This window comes from Desmodus rotundus, chromosome 8 (assembly GCF_022682495.2).
Source record: "Desmodus rotundus isolate HL8 chromosome 8, HLdesRot8A.1, whole genome shotgun sequence".
Taxonomy (NCBI): Eukaryota; Metazoa; Chordata; class Mammalia; order Chiroptera; family Phyllostomidae; genus Desmodus; species Desmodus rotundus.
The window spans coordinates 114,785,795-114,803,393 of record NC_071394.1 but is presented as its reverse complement, the minus strand read 5'-3'; the positions used below and the strand labels follow the sequence as shown (position 1 = coordinate 114,803,393).

The 17,599-nt window shown below is 41.3% G+C and overlaps 1 protein-coding gene across 13 annotated transcripts in view; it reads left to right on the top strand.

Moving 5' to 3' along the window:
• THRB (thyroid hormone receptor beta) overlaps window positions 1-17,599 on the top strand; it is a 330,035-nt gene that overhangs the window by 144,278 nt on the left and 168,158 nt on the right. The gene's annotated exons all lie outside the window — the stretch shown is intronic.

Sequence of the window (17,599 nt, the reverse complement as noted above, 5' to 3'; positions counted from 1 at the left end):
TCAGAACCCAGTTTGTTTGCATTATTATAATCACAGTTTCAGTTTGTCTCTGCAGTTAAGGCTGTGTCAGCACTTCCCTTTCTGTGTTTATTATTTTTAGCAGTTTAAAAGCTACCCATGAAAAAAAAAAGTGGCTTTTCTGGCTGCAAGGTGACATTCTGGCTGGGCCAGGGTCTGGTGGAGTCTATAGAAATGCTCGCTGGCTGTGGGAGTCGGATCTTTTGAATGCCGTCTTTGTGCCTCGCCTGGCCCGGGGCCTCTGGCCCATTGTCGAGGTGCCTCAGTTAGGGGTGGCGCTATCTGATTGTAGCGAGTACTAATGTTACAGTGCTCAGTGCCCAGGCCTTCCCTGGGGGCCCCCAGTCTGGCTGCCGCTGTCTCCTGGCCTTCTCTCCAGGGGACCGCTCACAGCTCTCATATCAGAAAACACTATTTGTAATTATAGAATGTTCAGGGAGAGGGATCAGCAAGGATTATCTAGACCCGTGGTTCTCCAACTTCTTTCTTTTTTTACAAGGTACCCTTTTCCCAAACGAAATCTTTCAGCGAACCCCCATGTGTAAGACATGGAAAAGTACAGCTGTTTTGTTTGCAGATGAGAAGGGTGCCACAGAGCCCGCTCTTCAGCTTCTTCTTCACCCACCCCCAGTCGAGGCGACTGCTCGGGTCCCTCGTCCCACCCAGGAAGCCTGCCAACCCTCAAAATATTCACACACCACTCTTGCACAGCCGTCCCCTCAATTTACGGAAACTAAGAGGTGTTTTTTGTAGGTGCTTAAAACATGAGGTATTAGACAATAAAGAGTTCTCGCTATATTCATTCATTTGTATGCAGTTCTAGAAATGGCATAACGAATCTATGGCAGTAGGCATCTGAAACAGTGGTTACCTCGGTGAGAAGAGTGGCCTCACTGGGAAGGGCCAAAAGGGAACTCTCCGGAGTGATGGAAATATTGTATGTCTTTATAGAAGTGTGGGTTACATGGCATTTGTCAAAACCCATCTGTGCCTCTTACTGTATATAAATTATACCTCCATTAAAAAATAAAAACAAAGAGGAAAAATAAAGCAAAAACACTAGGCAGTTAATGAATGAAAATGCTGGTGAACATCCTTATAAAGTGAAAATACTGATGAATTTTCTTAAAGCTATGTAGGCTATTTATTAACTGGGGTCACTACACAAAGTTTCAGAAAATAAGAGACAGTGCTGCTTTCCCAATCCTTTCTTTGAGCAATAACCACCAAAACCTGGGGGGAAAAATCCTCAGAGAATTCCAGGCAACAGAACCACTGAATACCTTTTGGGGTCTTCCAGCCTGTAATGACTCTAAAGGAAGCTAATGGGCGTTCTGGGAATGGAAATCTCAAGTGCAATACTTGCTTCATGCGTGACTTGGACATGTACTGTTGATAATGCCTGGGAAATTCGTCATAATTTTTTAATCCTTTGCTATCTAGTCCGAATGCTTTTACATGACCTATGAAATGCAGGGATCCTTCTCATTTGTCTTAGCAGAGTGGAAGCTCTGGTGACTGAGGGTGGAAGACACGCATAACAGACATCTGTAAAATAAGCTACAGATGGATTCGGTGGTTTGCTTTCAGCATGGTTCACCTGCTTTCCAACAACTGGCCGTGTTCCTGTACCCTTGCAATAAGGCATTTTGACCCTCTAAAAAGGACTTTTCCCCCCTGAAATACCATAAGCCAACTGTAGTTAAGGTTTTCTATTTGTGTGTTTTAGAAGTCAGGCAGTCACCTGGAAGGTAATTATTTGGGTTGAAATGCAGTTGAGGACACAGGCCAGGTCAGGAGGGCCCAGGGGACCACTCCGCCTTCTGGAGCCTGACGAGGAAACCAGGGCTGGGAAGAGCCGGGGGAATGTTTTCTTTCTTCCTTTCTTTCCTTTCTTTCCTTTCTTTCCTTTCTTTCCTTTCTTTCCTTTCTTTCCTTTCTTTCCTTTCTTTCCTTTCTTTCCTTTCTTTCCTTTCTTTCCTTTCTTTCCTTTCTTTCCTTTCTTTCCTTTCTTTCCTTTCTTTCCTTTCTTTCCTTTCTTTCCTTTCTTTCCTTCCTTCCTTCCTTCTTTCCTTCTTTCCTTCTTTCTTTCTTTCTTTCTTTCTTTCTTTCTTTCTTGATTGCTGTTCAATTACAGTTGTCTGCATTTTCTCCCCTCCCCCCCCCACTCCACCCCAGACAAACCCACCCCACCCATCTCCAAGGTGGGTTTGTCGGGGAAATGTTTTTAAAGAAAATGACAGAGCTAGGATATGGCAAGAGAGGATCCTGTGGAGCCAGTGCAGGAAGGATTTACAGCAACTCAAATGTTCCAGCTTTCAAGGCTGTTACTTTTCTTCGGAAAGGACAAACTGTCCACTGCTTGAGTGATTTCCCAACAAAGGGCCAAAGACTATTTAATTCACAACATGGACCCACATTGACAAAAATTTAGCCCCCTAATGAAGCTATGGCAAAACTTTCATGAAATAAGAACATTTTCAATAACTAGGACGCTTTTTAAATGCATAATTACCATGCTTTGCCTTCACGGACATGCAAATTTCCTAATCAAATCAAATTCAATTTAGCAAGAGATTTTTATCCAACCAGTTCAGTCTAATGTGGCTAAGAGCAGAAATGAAGTGCACAATGTAAGAGTCTGACAGCATTTGCTTTTTTGCAAAACTCTCTGCTTTGCAAATCTGTGTTCATTTGAAAGGAACTATTTCTTCAGATCCTTGAGAGTCAACCTATCCAAATGGAAAGTACCAAGACAGAAATTGCATGTTTCGCCATTTTGGTGACTTGCGGCAAGTGATTTCCTAGAGCCAACGTTCTTGAAATATATGTATGTAGGTAGATACTTTCTGTTTACTTAAGAGGTCAACTGGTCTTACAAAATGCAACTGGTATAGTCACATTTCCATCATTCCTAAGAATGAAGCTGAGAGTAAAATGCTGATAATAGAAGCCCAATCCATTGACATTCTTCCCATTGACTTTTTAAAATGAGCAACCTGAAACTTTCAAGCACTAAACTGCTTATAAGGGCTGTTAATAAGTGAGAAAATATTCCAATTTGAGTTTTATTTCCTTTTCCTTCTCCCAACTGTTTTCCCTGTTGGTGCTACTGAGCTCATACCAACTAAAAAACAGAATGAAAGGAAAATAAAAGACACTTTGATGTGTAAATTATTCTTCTTGACTTCCAGACAGTGACGCTGAGGAAAACACGGTCACAGCAATGCCCGAAAGACATTGGGCATTGCTGTCAGAGGGGGTTACTGCCCAGCAGTAACAGTCACTGTGCAGCAGGGCTGGGCTTTAACTCACGTCTTTCTGTCCGTGAGTCCCTGCCTTAGGAAGAACAGCAATGGATTGAAACTAATCAATAATACTTGCTGGACTGGAAAAATAGCTACATTTGTGGAGACAATTAACTATTTTGAGGTCTGCCCATAACTGAAAACCACAAAGGTTTTCTTCGTGATAAATACACAAAGGTTTATTTTTTTTCTCTCCAGGGCAGCAGGTGGGACGCAAGTACTTTCTATCCTTCTGCATTTCTATTCTTAGCATATGAATTTATCCTCAAGATTACCTCTTGCTTCAAAATGGCTGCTGGAGCTCCAGCCCTCACATATAAATTCTAGGCAGCAAGAAAGATGAGAAGAGGGTGGTAAAAAGGCACACATTACCAGCTCTGTTTTTACTCTTTAGGAGATGTTACCAGAATTCCCACCCAACAAATTCTACATACAATCACAGACTCCTATTTGCAAAAGAAGCTGGAAAGTGTAGGTGGGCACTTTGCCACCCAGAAGTAAAGGGAGATTTGGTTGTAAAGGAATATTGTGGAGACACCTCAGACCTGGTCACAATTAGGCAGCTAGTAGAGGCTCTTCAGTTATGGAGGGGAATGATCAACGTGCTTTAGAGGAACTGCTCTTTCAGCCAGCTGTATGATGAATAAAAGGAGCAATAAAAGGTAGATCCAAGGACTCCAGTTTGTGGTGATGAGCTTTGTATTAGTGAGGTGGCATCAGGGACAGGAGAATAGAGATGAGTGTGATAAAACTTATGAAGAAGGAATTGGCCAAATAAAATGTATTCATTAATTAGCTGTGCAATTCAAAACTATGTTTTGATAAACACATCGCATACACACATATGTGCATAAAACTTTATATATGCATATGTATATTCATATACATATGCATATATACAAATGGCAACCCAGGAAAAACATTTAGCTAAAGTCCTAGGAAAGATCTATCTGGATAAATAAAAAAGTTACATGGTATTTTTCTACACAGAAAATTAACTGGAATTTCCTCTGGGAAATGTATAAATAATACATAAATAAATACATACAACACAAACAACATAAAACTCTTCAAGGGTTCCATACCACCAATAACAATGATTTTTCAAACTTTTTCATTCCTAAAAAAAGAAAAAGGAAAACAAAAAAGGAGACAACTTACAGACTTTTAAAGAGAATAAGAGGAGAAGTTGTAAACATAACTAAGAAGTTACCATAAGAGGCCAAGCAAGAGGAAGCTGGAAAGTCAGGATGGGGAAGGGACCAGTTTTTCTTCCTTCGTTTCTTTTATCGTTCCCTCCTGTTTTTTCTCTTTCCTGTCCTCCTCTTTTTTTCTCTTTTTCTTTCTTTCTTCCTTCCTCCTTTCCTTCTTTTCTTTTTTTCTTTCATTCTTTCTTTCTTTCTTTTCTTTCCTCTCTCTCTCCCTCCCTTCTCCCTCTCCCACACATACACTCCTCCCTTGTGTATGTCATCCAAAGGGCTGGGCAAAATGGCCAAGTTTGTCAGTACAACTTTCCTAGTACTGTGTTTTCGAAACCCTTAGTTGCAGGGCAAAAATGACTTTTCATGTTAGCTTTGAAAATCAGCTAGTTTTATAAATGATGGGTGGAAAATAGACAGGGGGAGGGTGGGAGTAGTATAGGAAATGTAGAAGCCAAAGAACTTATGGTTATGACCCATGGACATGAACTATAGGGGGGAAATGTGGGAGGGAAGGGGTGGGCAGGATGGAGTTGAGTGAAGGGGCAGAAATGGGACAACTGTAATAGCATAATCAATAAATATTAAAAAAAAGAAAATCAGCTAGTGTTGAATAAGCATAACTTGCTTGTCTGATTCGAACCACCTCTGACTGCATTTTGTAAAGCTACTGTGAGTCCCATTTTCCCCCTCCACATGCTGGACAGGGGCAGGTTTGGTTGGTGTCGGCTGCCTGCTACTCCAGGTGTCTCCTCCGGAAGTTAGTTGAGGCAAGCATTGTAATTTCTGCTGTAACATCCTAGACAAAGTCTCTCATTACAAAGTAATTGCCTATACACTTACATAGTAAAACTATAAAAATATGCATGGGAAAAATACATGCCAACTGTAAACTAGTGGCCAGCTTGGCAAGAGAAGAGAGGGAGAGGAAAGAGATAGGGAGGTAGGTAATTAGTGCTTTCCTAAGCTTTGTTTCTTATAAAGAGAGAAGAAGCAAATAAAGCAAATCTAAATGGTGGGGATATGGGTGTCTATAGTATTGTTTTATATACCCTTTAAATTTGTGTGATGTTTCATAATTTATTTCTTAATTAAGCAAATGCCCTTCATATAGGCAAAGTGATTGAGTCCTTGAAAATCTTTACTTCATCCATATTAATCTACTAACAAATTACATATCATACTTCTGTGTCTTTGCATATCCTGCTTCCTCTTTCTGCCAGCCTCTGTCCTTATGGTCTCCACATAACCTCTTCACCTTTCCAGACTCAACATGGTATCACATACTCCGGGGAGCCTTGCCTGATTCCCTGCTCCCAGTTCATATCTGGGTTTGGAGGTCCTCCTCATCTCTCAAAGAACATCATGTGTATCTTTATTATGGCACAGATTCCGCGCTTGTGTAAACACTGGTTTGCTTCTCTGCCTGCCAGGACTATCATGTCTGGCTGAGCTACAATACCCCAGTGAGCACCATCCCCACACTGTCCAACCTGAACAATTATCGAGGCAGTCCTGCCTCCTTCCCACCAGAGAGAGACCATCTCTATACCTCTGTGCAAAATACCCATCCTAGCTCAAGTGCTGGAACTGGCACAAACTGACATAACAAACACTTGCCTAATGAATGAAAAAGTGAGCAACTAACCGAACTCTAATTTCCTTGATGAAGAATTTTGAGACAAGTGGTTCTCCAAGTGTGGCCACTGGACCAACAGCATCTGCATCACCTGGGAACTTATTCAAGTGCAGATTCTCTGGCCCCATCCCAAGCCTACTTAGCCCAGAAACACTGTAGGTGAAACCAGGAAACTACTTAACAAGACCTCCTGATGATTCCAATGTAGGCTTAACTTCATGATACACTGACTTAGACTGACCAAAACTAACAGCAGACGTTGGTTGAGTTGGGCAAGGTGAACGGGAGTGATCTAGACACTGTAAGGGCAGAGGGAGGCCGGCAGGGGAAATAGCACATGCGAAGACGCAGAAGCATGGTATTGAATTTGTAAGTAGATTGTTGGAGAGGAACACTCTCAAACGGAGTAAAGAATTCAGGCTAGATAAGAACAGAGATGATAATCTGGAGCTCCGTCTAAGGTGCTTGGGTTTTAGTCTGACAGCAGTAGAGAGCCATTTAAAAATTTTAAATAAAGTGTTGATTTGACCCAGTCTTATATTTTAGAAGAGGTCCTAAGACGTGACAAATGGGGTGGAGGTGAGATTAGCTTCTGTGGGCCATGTCAGCAGCTATTAATTAGTCTAGGTGTGAAATGATGAGAGCTGAAGTATGGCAGTTCCAGTGGGAATGGAGAGGACGGGATGGATTCAAGAAGTATCACAGAAGTAAAATGGACAAAACACAGGAGTTGGCAGAATTCAGGAAGCAAGAGTGAAGCCATCAAGGATGACTCTCAGGTTTGTGTCTTAGGCAATAGATGTACATTAGTGTCATTGACTGAACTAAGAAAGACAGTAAGAGGAGGAGATTTGGGGACTGGGATAGAGGCTGGAGATGGTGAGTTTGATTTGGACAATTGATGTTGGAGGAATTAATGGAACAATCATATGGAGGCATCAAATGCCCACAGTTATATCCTGGGCTGGAAACTTCAGTTTGGATGATCTCCAGTCTTAATCATTTACATATCATTATAAAGTTCCAGGAGTGTCCAACCTTTTGGTGTCTCTGGGCCACACTGAAAGAAGAGTTGTCTGGGGCCACACATTAAATACACAAACACGAACAAAAACTGATGAGCAAAAAAAGAGGTTGTAAGTAAATTTACAATTTTTGTGTTGGGCCGTATTCATAGCCATCCTGGGCCGCATGCAGCCCATGAGACGCTGGTTGGACACTCCTGGATGTCACAGTAAATATACATAAAGTTTGTCTTAATTTCTGATTTTTTCCATAGGAGAAATTTCTAGAATAAAGGTTGTTGATAAATGTAACCAAATTATTTTACAAAAGGTTGTGTCAATTTACCCTTCTATTAATAGTGTAGAAGAGAGTCTGTCTCATCACATATTCATCAACATTATTCTTCACAACTTGGATATCCGAATGCTGAGGGTGTTTTAATGTATGCTTTCCTGATTATTTATAAGGTTGGACATATTTCCCTTTTGTTGACCTTTATCCAAAGATTACCTATTACATTTGCCCATTTTCTATAAGATAGCAATTTTTTTAACTGATTTTCGGGATTTCATTTTAAGGATATTATCTCTTGACCCATCTTATGTGTTGCAAAATGTTTGTCCATTTTCTCATTTGTCTTTGCTGTAGTACTAGATGGTGTTGTTCTCTTTGCCTAAAACAGTCTCAAATACCACCCAAGGTAACTACTGTGCCCACTCCCTCAACGCCCACAAGCCTTTATTCTAATCTTTTCCTCTCAATGAGTTCTACCCTCAACACCCTATAACCTCCCAACAGGGCGCTTCTGCTCCCCCATCTTGGCTGCTTTTCTTTTTTCCAAAGCACTTTTCACCTTGTCACATATAATATAATTTATTTTGTTGGCAGTCTCTATTCAGTAGAATGTGAGTTCCTTGATAGCAAGGACATAAGAGCCTTTCTTGGTTTTATAAATATATATGCAACACCTAAAATAATGCCTAGTACAAAGTAGGTGCTTAATAAATATCTATTAAATGAATATTGATTGCTTTTATATTTTTATCTATTGTCCTAGGGTTTTAAAATTTAATCCATATAAATTTATCAGCCTTTACTTTGCCATTTCTCCCATTATTGTCATGCCAAAATATTTTCCCTGTATAGGGATCAATTAAATATTCAGGTATATGTTCTTGAGGGATTTTTTTTTAAGTTTTCTTAAAAGAATTACTTTTTAAACCACCTGAAATTCATTAGTGTATATACTACAAAATTAGATTCTAACCAGGTATTCCCCCCATATTGTCAATTTCATCTCATTTTTTAAACTGTTTCTTCCCTCTGTCATGAATTCATAATTCCACCTTTTAAAAATTTGATATTATATTCATACAACAGGGTCTGATTAGAGCCTAAAATAGTTCATTGGAACCTAGAATGTTCCATTAGCTACTGATGAAAATTTTAAATCCTTGACCTTAGGATTTATCAACAGTTTTATAGCAAATCTTAGGTTGAAGTAGAAGCAAAATTCCAATTTCTTAATTCCATGAGGGCTATCATTTAGCATAGATAAACAGAATACTTCATCAAAAAATATCTCTTTCACAAAATAGACAATTCACCTAGTTTATTTTAAATAGAAGTTTTTGCAATTGATTTCTGTGTTGTGGTGACTTATTTCACGGATACCCTCATTGACAACGATTTGAGAAGACCGCATTGATGAGAAAAATGTTTTCTTAAAATGTGAGGAGATCGTACCAAGGTGTAGTAAATTTCTGGTTTGGGATCGTGCTACCTGCTAATAGTAGATCAAATAGCTAGTTACCAGCTCTCTTTAGCCAAATATGTTATCAAATAAGTTTACGTGTTTCTCCATTCAAAACACCATGCTGCACCAATGAGAGGTAGAAAGAGTCCAGCCAACCATACTTCCCCAAAGAAAATTAAAATTTACAGGGATCAAGATACATATACAGGGAAAGGTGAACAATAATTTTAGTCATTCATTATTATTTGTGTTTTTGGAAAAATGAATGGGCAGGTTCCATTTCAAGATATTAAGAAGATAAAGAGATGGTGTAGTCACTACCCATGGAACCTTCACTGAAGGGATTAGAATTTGGTCAGGACTAGAAGAATAAGCAGAATTTGACTTTTATAGAAGAGGAGAAAAGGAGAGGGAGGTTTCATAGTCCTAAAGCCTATTTCCAACTGTTAGCAGGTTGTGTGTGTGTGTGTGTGTGTGTGTGTGTGTTCATTGTTGGTACAGGCAGTGGATGGCTCCACTTCTGGACATTTGCTTCCTTATGGTTTAATACATGTCTGAACAGTTTTTTATTTCTACTGTACACATTTGATGCTTTCATATATCTTTTTTAATATTTTATTGTTTATGCTATTACAGTTGTCCCTATTTTCCCCCTTTTCCCCTTTTCCACCCAGCCCACCCTCACTTCCGTAATCAGTCCCTTCACCATTGTCATGTCCGTGGGTCCTTCGGATATGCTCTTGGATCCCTTCACCTTCTTTCAGTCAGTCCCCACCTCCTCCTTCCCTCTTACAGCTGTCAGTCTGTTCCAGGATTCTATGCCTCTGGTTCTCTTTTGCTCATTAGTTTATTTTGTTCATTAGATTCCACTTATAAATGAGATCATATGGTCTTTGTCTTTCACCGACTGGCTTATGTCACTTAGCATAACAATCTCCAGTTTCATCCATGAGGTTGAAAAGGGGAGGAATCCTTCTTGTTTACTGCAGCATAGTATTCTATTGTGTAAATGTACCACATTTTTTTAATTCACTCATCTACTGATGGGCACTTAGGCTGTTTCTAAACCTTGGCTACGGTAAATAGTGCTGCTCTGAACATAGGGGTGCATAAATTCATTTGAATTGGTGATTCAGAATTCTTAGGGCATAGTCCCAGCAGTGAAATCACTGGGTCAAAAGGCAGGTCCATTTTTAACTTTTTAAGGAAATTCCATACTGTTTTCCACAGTGGCTGTACCAGTCTGCATTCCCACCAACAGTGTACTAGGGTTCCCTTTTCTCCACATCCTCTCTAGCATTTGTTTGTTGATTTATTGATGCCAGCCATTCTGACAGGTGCAAGGTGGTGTCTCATTGTGGTTTTAATTTGCATGATACACTAATGTATCAGCATCAAGTATATGGTGGTAGACATAGTTGGAATTAAAAAACAATTAATATGGTGGAAGGACCTGTGTGAATTGTTGTCTTTGTCAATAATATCAATTACTTTTATACTTATCGGATATCGAATGAGAAAGATAGGTCCACTTTAAGCAAACCTTATATAGGAGCATTTGCATTTATAGAACAGATAAATTGAGGAGCAAATATTTATTTAGCAAAATCCTTCTTTGCCTAAGGATTCAAGATAGCTGCTTTAGGTAACAAGTTACTGAATAAATTAAATGTGTTTTGGACCCAGCTTTATCAGAAACCCACCTGGGGTGTGAAAGGGGCTCATTTGTACAGATAGTTTAAGAATAAAGTAGCTAAATAAATGTTTGAAAGAACTAATAGATAGTAACTTTGGTCCACTGCAAAATTCTAGAATGGTTTGGTGGTAGACTCTCAGTCTCCATTTCTAAATCCCCCTCTTTAGATACATTTCTCCACCTGGTACCCTGACTTCTGGAGTATTACAGCAAAGGTCCTGAGGAGTGCCTGCCAGCTATTGGTTCCTAGCCACACAGAATTATAGAATACGGGAGATAGATGTCTTAGAGATGATCGCCTTTTGTACTCCAAGCGTGGGTTATGGCCAGTAGCATTGGCTTGGTAGAAATGTAGACTCTCAAAGCTGTTTCTACATCTAGCAAATCAGTCTTCACTTTAGCAAGATCCCCAGGGGATTCTCATGCACAGTAAAATGGAAGAAGGCTGAACCCATCCCCGGTGCCCTTGAATTCTACATGGCTAGTTGCCTTGTATGATCATTGTTGTTGTTGTCAGCCTAAGAACATTTGAGAACAAAACAGAGCCATTAACAGCTCTGATCTTGGCTTGGGGAGCAATCGCCATTTTAAAGGGCAGAGATGCTGTGCCCAGGAAGCAAGGAGAGAAAAAGATTCCAAAAAAAATATGCGTAGGAACTATGGTTGCCTGGGGCCTGAGTTTGTTGGAACATGTCAACTTGTTAAGAAAAACATGATGATAACCTTATCGCCAGCCACTTAATGCTCATCAGAATAAATGGCATCATTTTATGGAAATCTTGGACAGAAATAGGACTACTTCTAAAAGTGTCTGGCGGAGTGGGAAGTGGAGTGAATGGGAGACAAGTAAGCATGAATGCAATGCTCACGAGAAAAACATACGCAAATTCACGCATGAGTTCCATCTGTCCCAGCCTGGGACTGACCCATGAAATAGCACCCAGGGGCTCTTGCATTGCAAAAGGTGGCAGGGTATGAGAGACAGGAGATGGAGGTGAAGGTTTCGATTCTTTCTGTAACAGATTAGATGCACGACTATGTAACAAAACGAACATGAGTCTGTACCCACATATTGTTCAGCCACAGAAGATATAAGCTTCTATAAAAAGAAATACCTTTCAGTAGAATGTTCTAGCTGAATCAAAGCCTTGATAATAACAATGGAAAAGAAAAAATCACAATAATATCTTTTGCATTTGGGCAACTATACCCTGAAGCAATTAGCTTTCAGTTCAAAAAGGAAAAGCTGAGGACAGTTCCTGATGACCCCAAGAATGGAACCAAAAGAGGAAACCTGCCTTCCTGGAGCTCCAGGCAAAGGAAGGAGCTTCAGGAGTTGCTCTGAAAAAGGTTTAATACTTTCATTACCCTGTGAGGGGCCATGACACAGAGGTGGGAGCTGGATCAGCCCCAAGGCAAATGCAATAAGCTCTTTGTATTTGGTGCATGTGATTAGGTTAACAGCAGCAACAACAAAAAGATATTTAACTCATCTACCTACTTTCCCTCCCCTTGGAACTTTTTAAAATCCTGTGTTTGAACCTATGGAAACTATGGTTTTGATTTGAAAAGGTCAAAGGTTTAAGTTGCTAACACTGGTTTATTTTCCTGGCTAAGTGATTAAGAGAACAAAGTGAGAGTTTTATTTTTTTCACTGTTTCTCTCCAAATTGGCATTTTACAAAAGTTCTCTTTTTTTTCTCCCAATTCAACTCTGGTTTCTTACTATATAAATATGCTTTAAAATAAATTCATAGTTGTAATTTGTCATGAACTTTTAAAACAATTTTTTCCTGCCCTTATACTATAAACCCAGTGCTGTCCACTAAAAATATAATGTGAGTCAAATTGCAAGTCATATATATAATTTTAAATTTCCTGGTTACCACAGTAAGAAGGAAAAACAACAGATGAAATTTATTTTGCTGTTACATTTTATGTAACTCAATATCCAAAATATTATTCCAAGAAGTACCAATATAAAAATTATTGAGATTTTCTACATTCTCTTTCTCATGCTATTTTCGAAATCTTGGCTGTATTGTACACATAGAGCACATCTCACCTCAAACTAGCCACATGTCAGGTCCTTGAGAGCCACTTCGTGGTTTAGAAGCACCTGATGAAAACTATAGACTTTCCTCCTAGAAAAAAATCGCATTAGCTCACACACCTCTCAGGTGTGCTCTGGCCGAGCGTAGGAATGTACGCAGTCTCAGGGGACATGCCAGGAGACTCCCATAGCAGCATCATCGGTTGAGCTATTCAGCCTGTACAGTGGGGTGGGGACTCGGGGCCTATAACTGGGTAGTCATTCACTTTGTAATGATTGATAGACCAGAGTTGTTGGGGTTTTTTTTCTCCTACTGATCATTCCCCCCAATCCTGGCTCTATTTGCCAGAAGACAAACCTGGAACTCAGCCTTCTTAAGAGAAATAGGACCAGGAAGGTGGGGATGACAGGAGACATGGGGTGATGGTGTAGACAAGCTCTGCTCCAGGCCTTAAAGAGATGGGCTTTTTCTCTCACCATGTTTGCTAGCTTCTTCCTGTTGTAATGCACTCGGTGAGCCCTGATGTACAGAGGAAGGGAACCAGTAAACTGGCCACTTGACCTGCAGCAAGGACCTCAAGTCCAGGTTGCAGATTCGAATGCCAGCAAAATCAGGATGGGTAACTTAAATGGGTCACTTCTTAAAGAACTGAAAATTAGGACTTTTGATTGAAATGTCTGTTTTTTCAAATGTTGAATGATGATTTAGGTGCAGTAGTACTATTTTTTTAATGCTAGATATACCAATCAGAATACTGATGCAATGTGGATTAGTCCAAAAAGATGCAAATTAAATCTTCATGCAAAACACCAGTAGTGCCTCTCAGTCAGGAACTGTGTCCATGAGATTTGTTGCTATCACAGTGACGGGAGGGCTGCGATGCTACTAGCCTTTGGGACTCTCAGTGCACAGTTCCTGCACCCAAGATTTGTCCTGTTCCAGACGCTGGAACACTCTAGTTGAGAAACACTGAAAGAGGATGGGAATTCTCCAGATCCCCATGTGGTGTTGGTGTCATCAGTTTCAACTCGGATTTGGGACAAAAGGCCCTGGTTGGTAATGAGAAGGAAACGCCTTTGCTGAAGCATTTCTTTTCTTTTGGTTGGACAGAGGGGAGAGATACTGTAGTTTCAAGGATTGGAAGTTTCTGATCATCTTTGGTTTATCTCACATTTCTGCAAGGCTTTAAAGAAAGACTTCATTTCCCTTCTCTGCTTTTAGTATGCTTATGCTTTTCAGAGTTTTAACCTTATTGTGAAAAGTAAACTTTTCATAATTTTATTTTTTGTGAAATGACTTTCAAATGCTGTGACCCCAAGGAGATGAAGTCACTTCGAGGTTTATGAGAAGAAAAAGTCTGGGTTGCAAAAATCCATCACGGAAGAGTTCACCTGAACTCTTTATTCACCCAGCCCCAAAGGGGAGTTACGCTGCAGGCCTGAGCTCCCGGAAGGGCACATGGTTGCTCTGCCTGTTTGCACAAACTGAGTCTGCCCTAATGCTCTGTGTCACAGCCAAGGCAGTTCAGGGGAGATGTTTGTTAGGTTTTGTTCAGGGATGATCTCTTCTTAAACCAAGGAGGGTCTATATGATTCATTCTCTGAGCTTCATATGAATTATGAAGGGTTTTGTGCCTTCTACTCATCTAGACTTTGGGTGATCGGTTCATCAATCTACCCATCTATCTGTAACCTTTTAGTGAGGTACAACATGCATATGCTGAAGCATGTAAGGCCTGATGAGTTTTTATACAGGTGGACACCCATGTCATCACTACTCAGAAGGAGCTAAAAATCACTTCCAGAATTCTAGGGTTTTTCGTGTCCCCTAGCCCCCCATCAGAACCAAATCCTTGCTCCAAGCATTGCCACTATTCTGACTTCCATCACCATCAATTCAAATTTTCGCCTGTTCTTGAACTTCTTACACATGAAATCACCTAATATGTACCCATTTGTATTTGACATTTTTTGCTCAATATAAAAATCTGAGAAATTCACACATATTGTTGTGTAGATCAGTATTTCATTTTTTTTATTGCTGAGTTGTATCTATTATATGAATAGGCTACAACTTATTTACTCTCCTGTCGACATGCATTTGGGTTGTTTCCGGTTTAAGGCAGTCTTTTGATAAGCACACACATTTCTCTTGGATATGTACCTAGAAGTGTAAATGCCAGGTCATAGAGCAGGCACATGTTTAACTTTAGTAGAAACTTCCAAGCAGCTTTCCAAAGCAGTTGCATAACTTACACTCCACCAGCAGTGCGTGAACGTCCTGCGTGCTCCACATCCTCTCTAATACTCACTGATGCCAGTCTTTCATCTTAACCTTTCGATGGGTGTACAGTGGTGTCTCATTGTGGCTTTAATATGCATTTCCACCTTAAAAAATGAGTCATAAAATTGCTGAAGTTCATGAAGAAGCTTTTAAATTCTTGGCTGAAGCTATAATATGTGCAATAGTGGTTAACCCTTTTCAGGAATCCTGGCTACTTCTCCTTCCTCAGAGACAGAATGCCTAAACGTGCAATTATTCCAGCTTTGTCAGATGTGAGCTGTCCCCAGAGGATGGCCCTGATAAACATTGTACAGGGGAGGCCCAGCATTGCTGCCATGGGCACTTAGCAATGGGTTTGCCCCCTCCCAACACAGGGCAGCCTGCTGTTCAGTAAGGACCCAGTGAGCATTTCCTGAGCACCTCCTTTGTTCCAGGCACTGTGCTGAGCATCAAGGAAATGATGGGGACCTAGGCATAGTCCCTCTCTTGAAAGGTTCACAGTCCCATGGGGGAGTCAGAAAATGAGTATACAAGTGTCATGCAGTATAAGGGCTTTGAGAAATGTGTATGCTCAGGGGGCTTTAGGGCCAGAGCAAAGGTGCTTGGAAAGGCCCAGAGCCTGGAAAGTCTCCGCAGGAAGAGTGACAACCAGGGTGAGTGTTAGAGGAAGCAGAGGGAGGGCATCCCAGGCAGGGCAGCAGCGCTGCACAGGTAAGGAGGTGAGCCTCTGTGTGGGTGTTTCCAGGACGGCCAGGACAGCTGTTGGGGGACGGGGGCTAGGGCAGGAGAGCATGGGCAAGAGACAATGCCGGGGTGCGTGCAGGGCCAGGCTGTACAGGGCGCACCTAGGTGTAAATATACATTGCAGAACTGCAGCCTACAGAATCTCTTTCTGGGTTTACCTGGAAGCGAAAGGAACTGAGACTTCCCTTGACTCTTGTCTGAGTTTTGAATTCTGATCACCTTTTGATATTGAATTGCACAGTGTTAGTCTTCTTTCTCACTTCTTATCTGGACATAAACATGTTTTCTGTTAAACAGTGTGTAACTAGTATGTACTTTCTCATAAATGATAGTCAAAGAATTGTATTTTCTTAACTAGGATTTTTTTTTTTCTTATGTAACTTCCAGACCCAGCTAGCTCATGCCATAACCTTGACTGTGGCCTAAGACAATTTTAGTTTTCTAGTAGAATGGAGTTTTGTTCTCAGTGGCTGTCCTTTTGATTGGAGGAGTGAGGCAGACAATGACATTCCTAATAAAGGATCATCAAGTCAGTGCTGATCACGTCCAAAACCTTCTTCCTCAAGAGCAGCCAAGGCAGCCACGCGGTGTCAGGATTACCTCCATCACATTCAACAAACACTGGTGTAGCATGTATGCCTCTCCATTTCCCAGGCAGTATTCTAACTACATGACACACAGCGACTCATCTAATCCTCCCAACCACCCTAGAGTTGAATGGTATTATTCCCACTTTACAGGTGGGGAAACTGAGGTACCAGGAGGTTAAGTAACTCACTCAAGTCACAGATGGGATTCAAACCCACACATTTACTCTTGTAAGCACTATAGTGTCCTGCTCCTTCACACTTGTGAAAGATCCAGCAGAAACTCAGAGAATCAAAGTTCATTTCGTAAACATTGATTTAGCAGCTGCCTGGTGAATGAGTCAGCAACACCTTTGCCCCAGGACCTCCTAACCTATTGGAAGAGACAGAAAAATATGTTTGCAATGCACTGTTAACCAGAGGAGGAAAGTAACTAACTTTGCCTGAGGAATGAGAGAAGGGCCTGGCTGGCAAAGACAGGCTCAGCCTCCTGAGAAAAGGAGAGGACAGAAGGGGCAGCACTCAGCTCAGAGTTGTGAGGAGGCACAGCTAGCCTGGGAGGTGCCCGATGTGCCTGGGGTGGCGGTGCTAAGGTGTGCTGCAGAGAATGTGAATGTGGGAGGCAGGATAGTGGGAGTCCAGGCGGGACCTGAGGGTCTTGTGCACAGGCGAAAGAGTAAGGTTTTATCTTGTGCCCAGTGGGCAGCCACTGAGGATTTTTAAGTAGAGGAGGAAGGTGATAAACCACCTCGATGGCTAAGAGGATCAAAGCTGTGCGGGGTGTTTGGAATCTAGGGGTATTAGGTGGGTTGACAATAAAATATAGTGTAAACTATAGCGTGTGGGATGGGGACGTGCAGAGGGGAGGGCACAGACGGCTGGGAGCAGGAGGGAGGAAAGGAGGAACAAATGGGAAGGGGGAGGAGAGAAAAAGAGAATGCTCTCTGCTGAAAGGAGGAGAGGGGGAGACATGGAGGTGGGGAGGAAAAGAGGGAGGAAAGGATGGAAGTGGAAAAGAAATATATGCCAGTGCCTTAAAAAAAAATCTCACGGTACGATGTTACTGGCCAAATCCCCACGTGACTGGGACTTCTTGAAGTATTTGCACAGCCGGCTCCTGTTTTTGTGGCTCACCGGCAGTTATTTTCATGGCTCTGTAATAACCCATTGCGACGATTTCCATTTGAAGATGGCTTGTCAGGCTTCTGTAAGACAGCATTTAGGGGGCAGTGCCTTGGCATGCAGACAGGCTCCAGACCTTACACACCCACAGAAGCATGCTCTCTGAAGAGTGCAATAAAGCAAATTAAA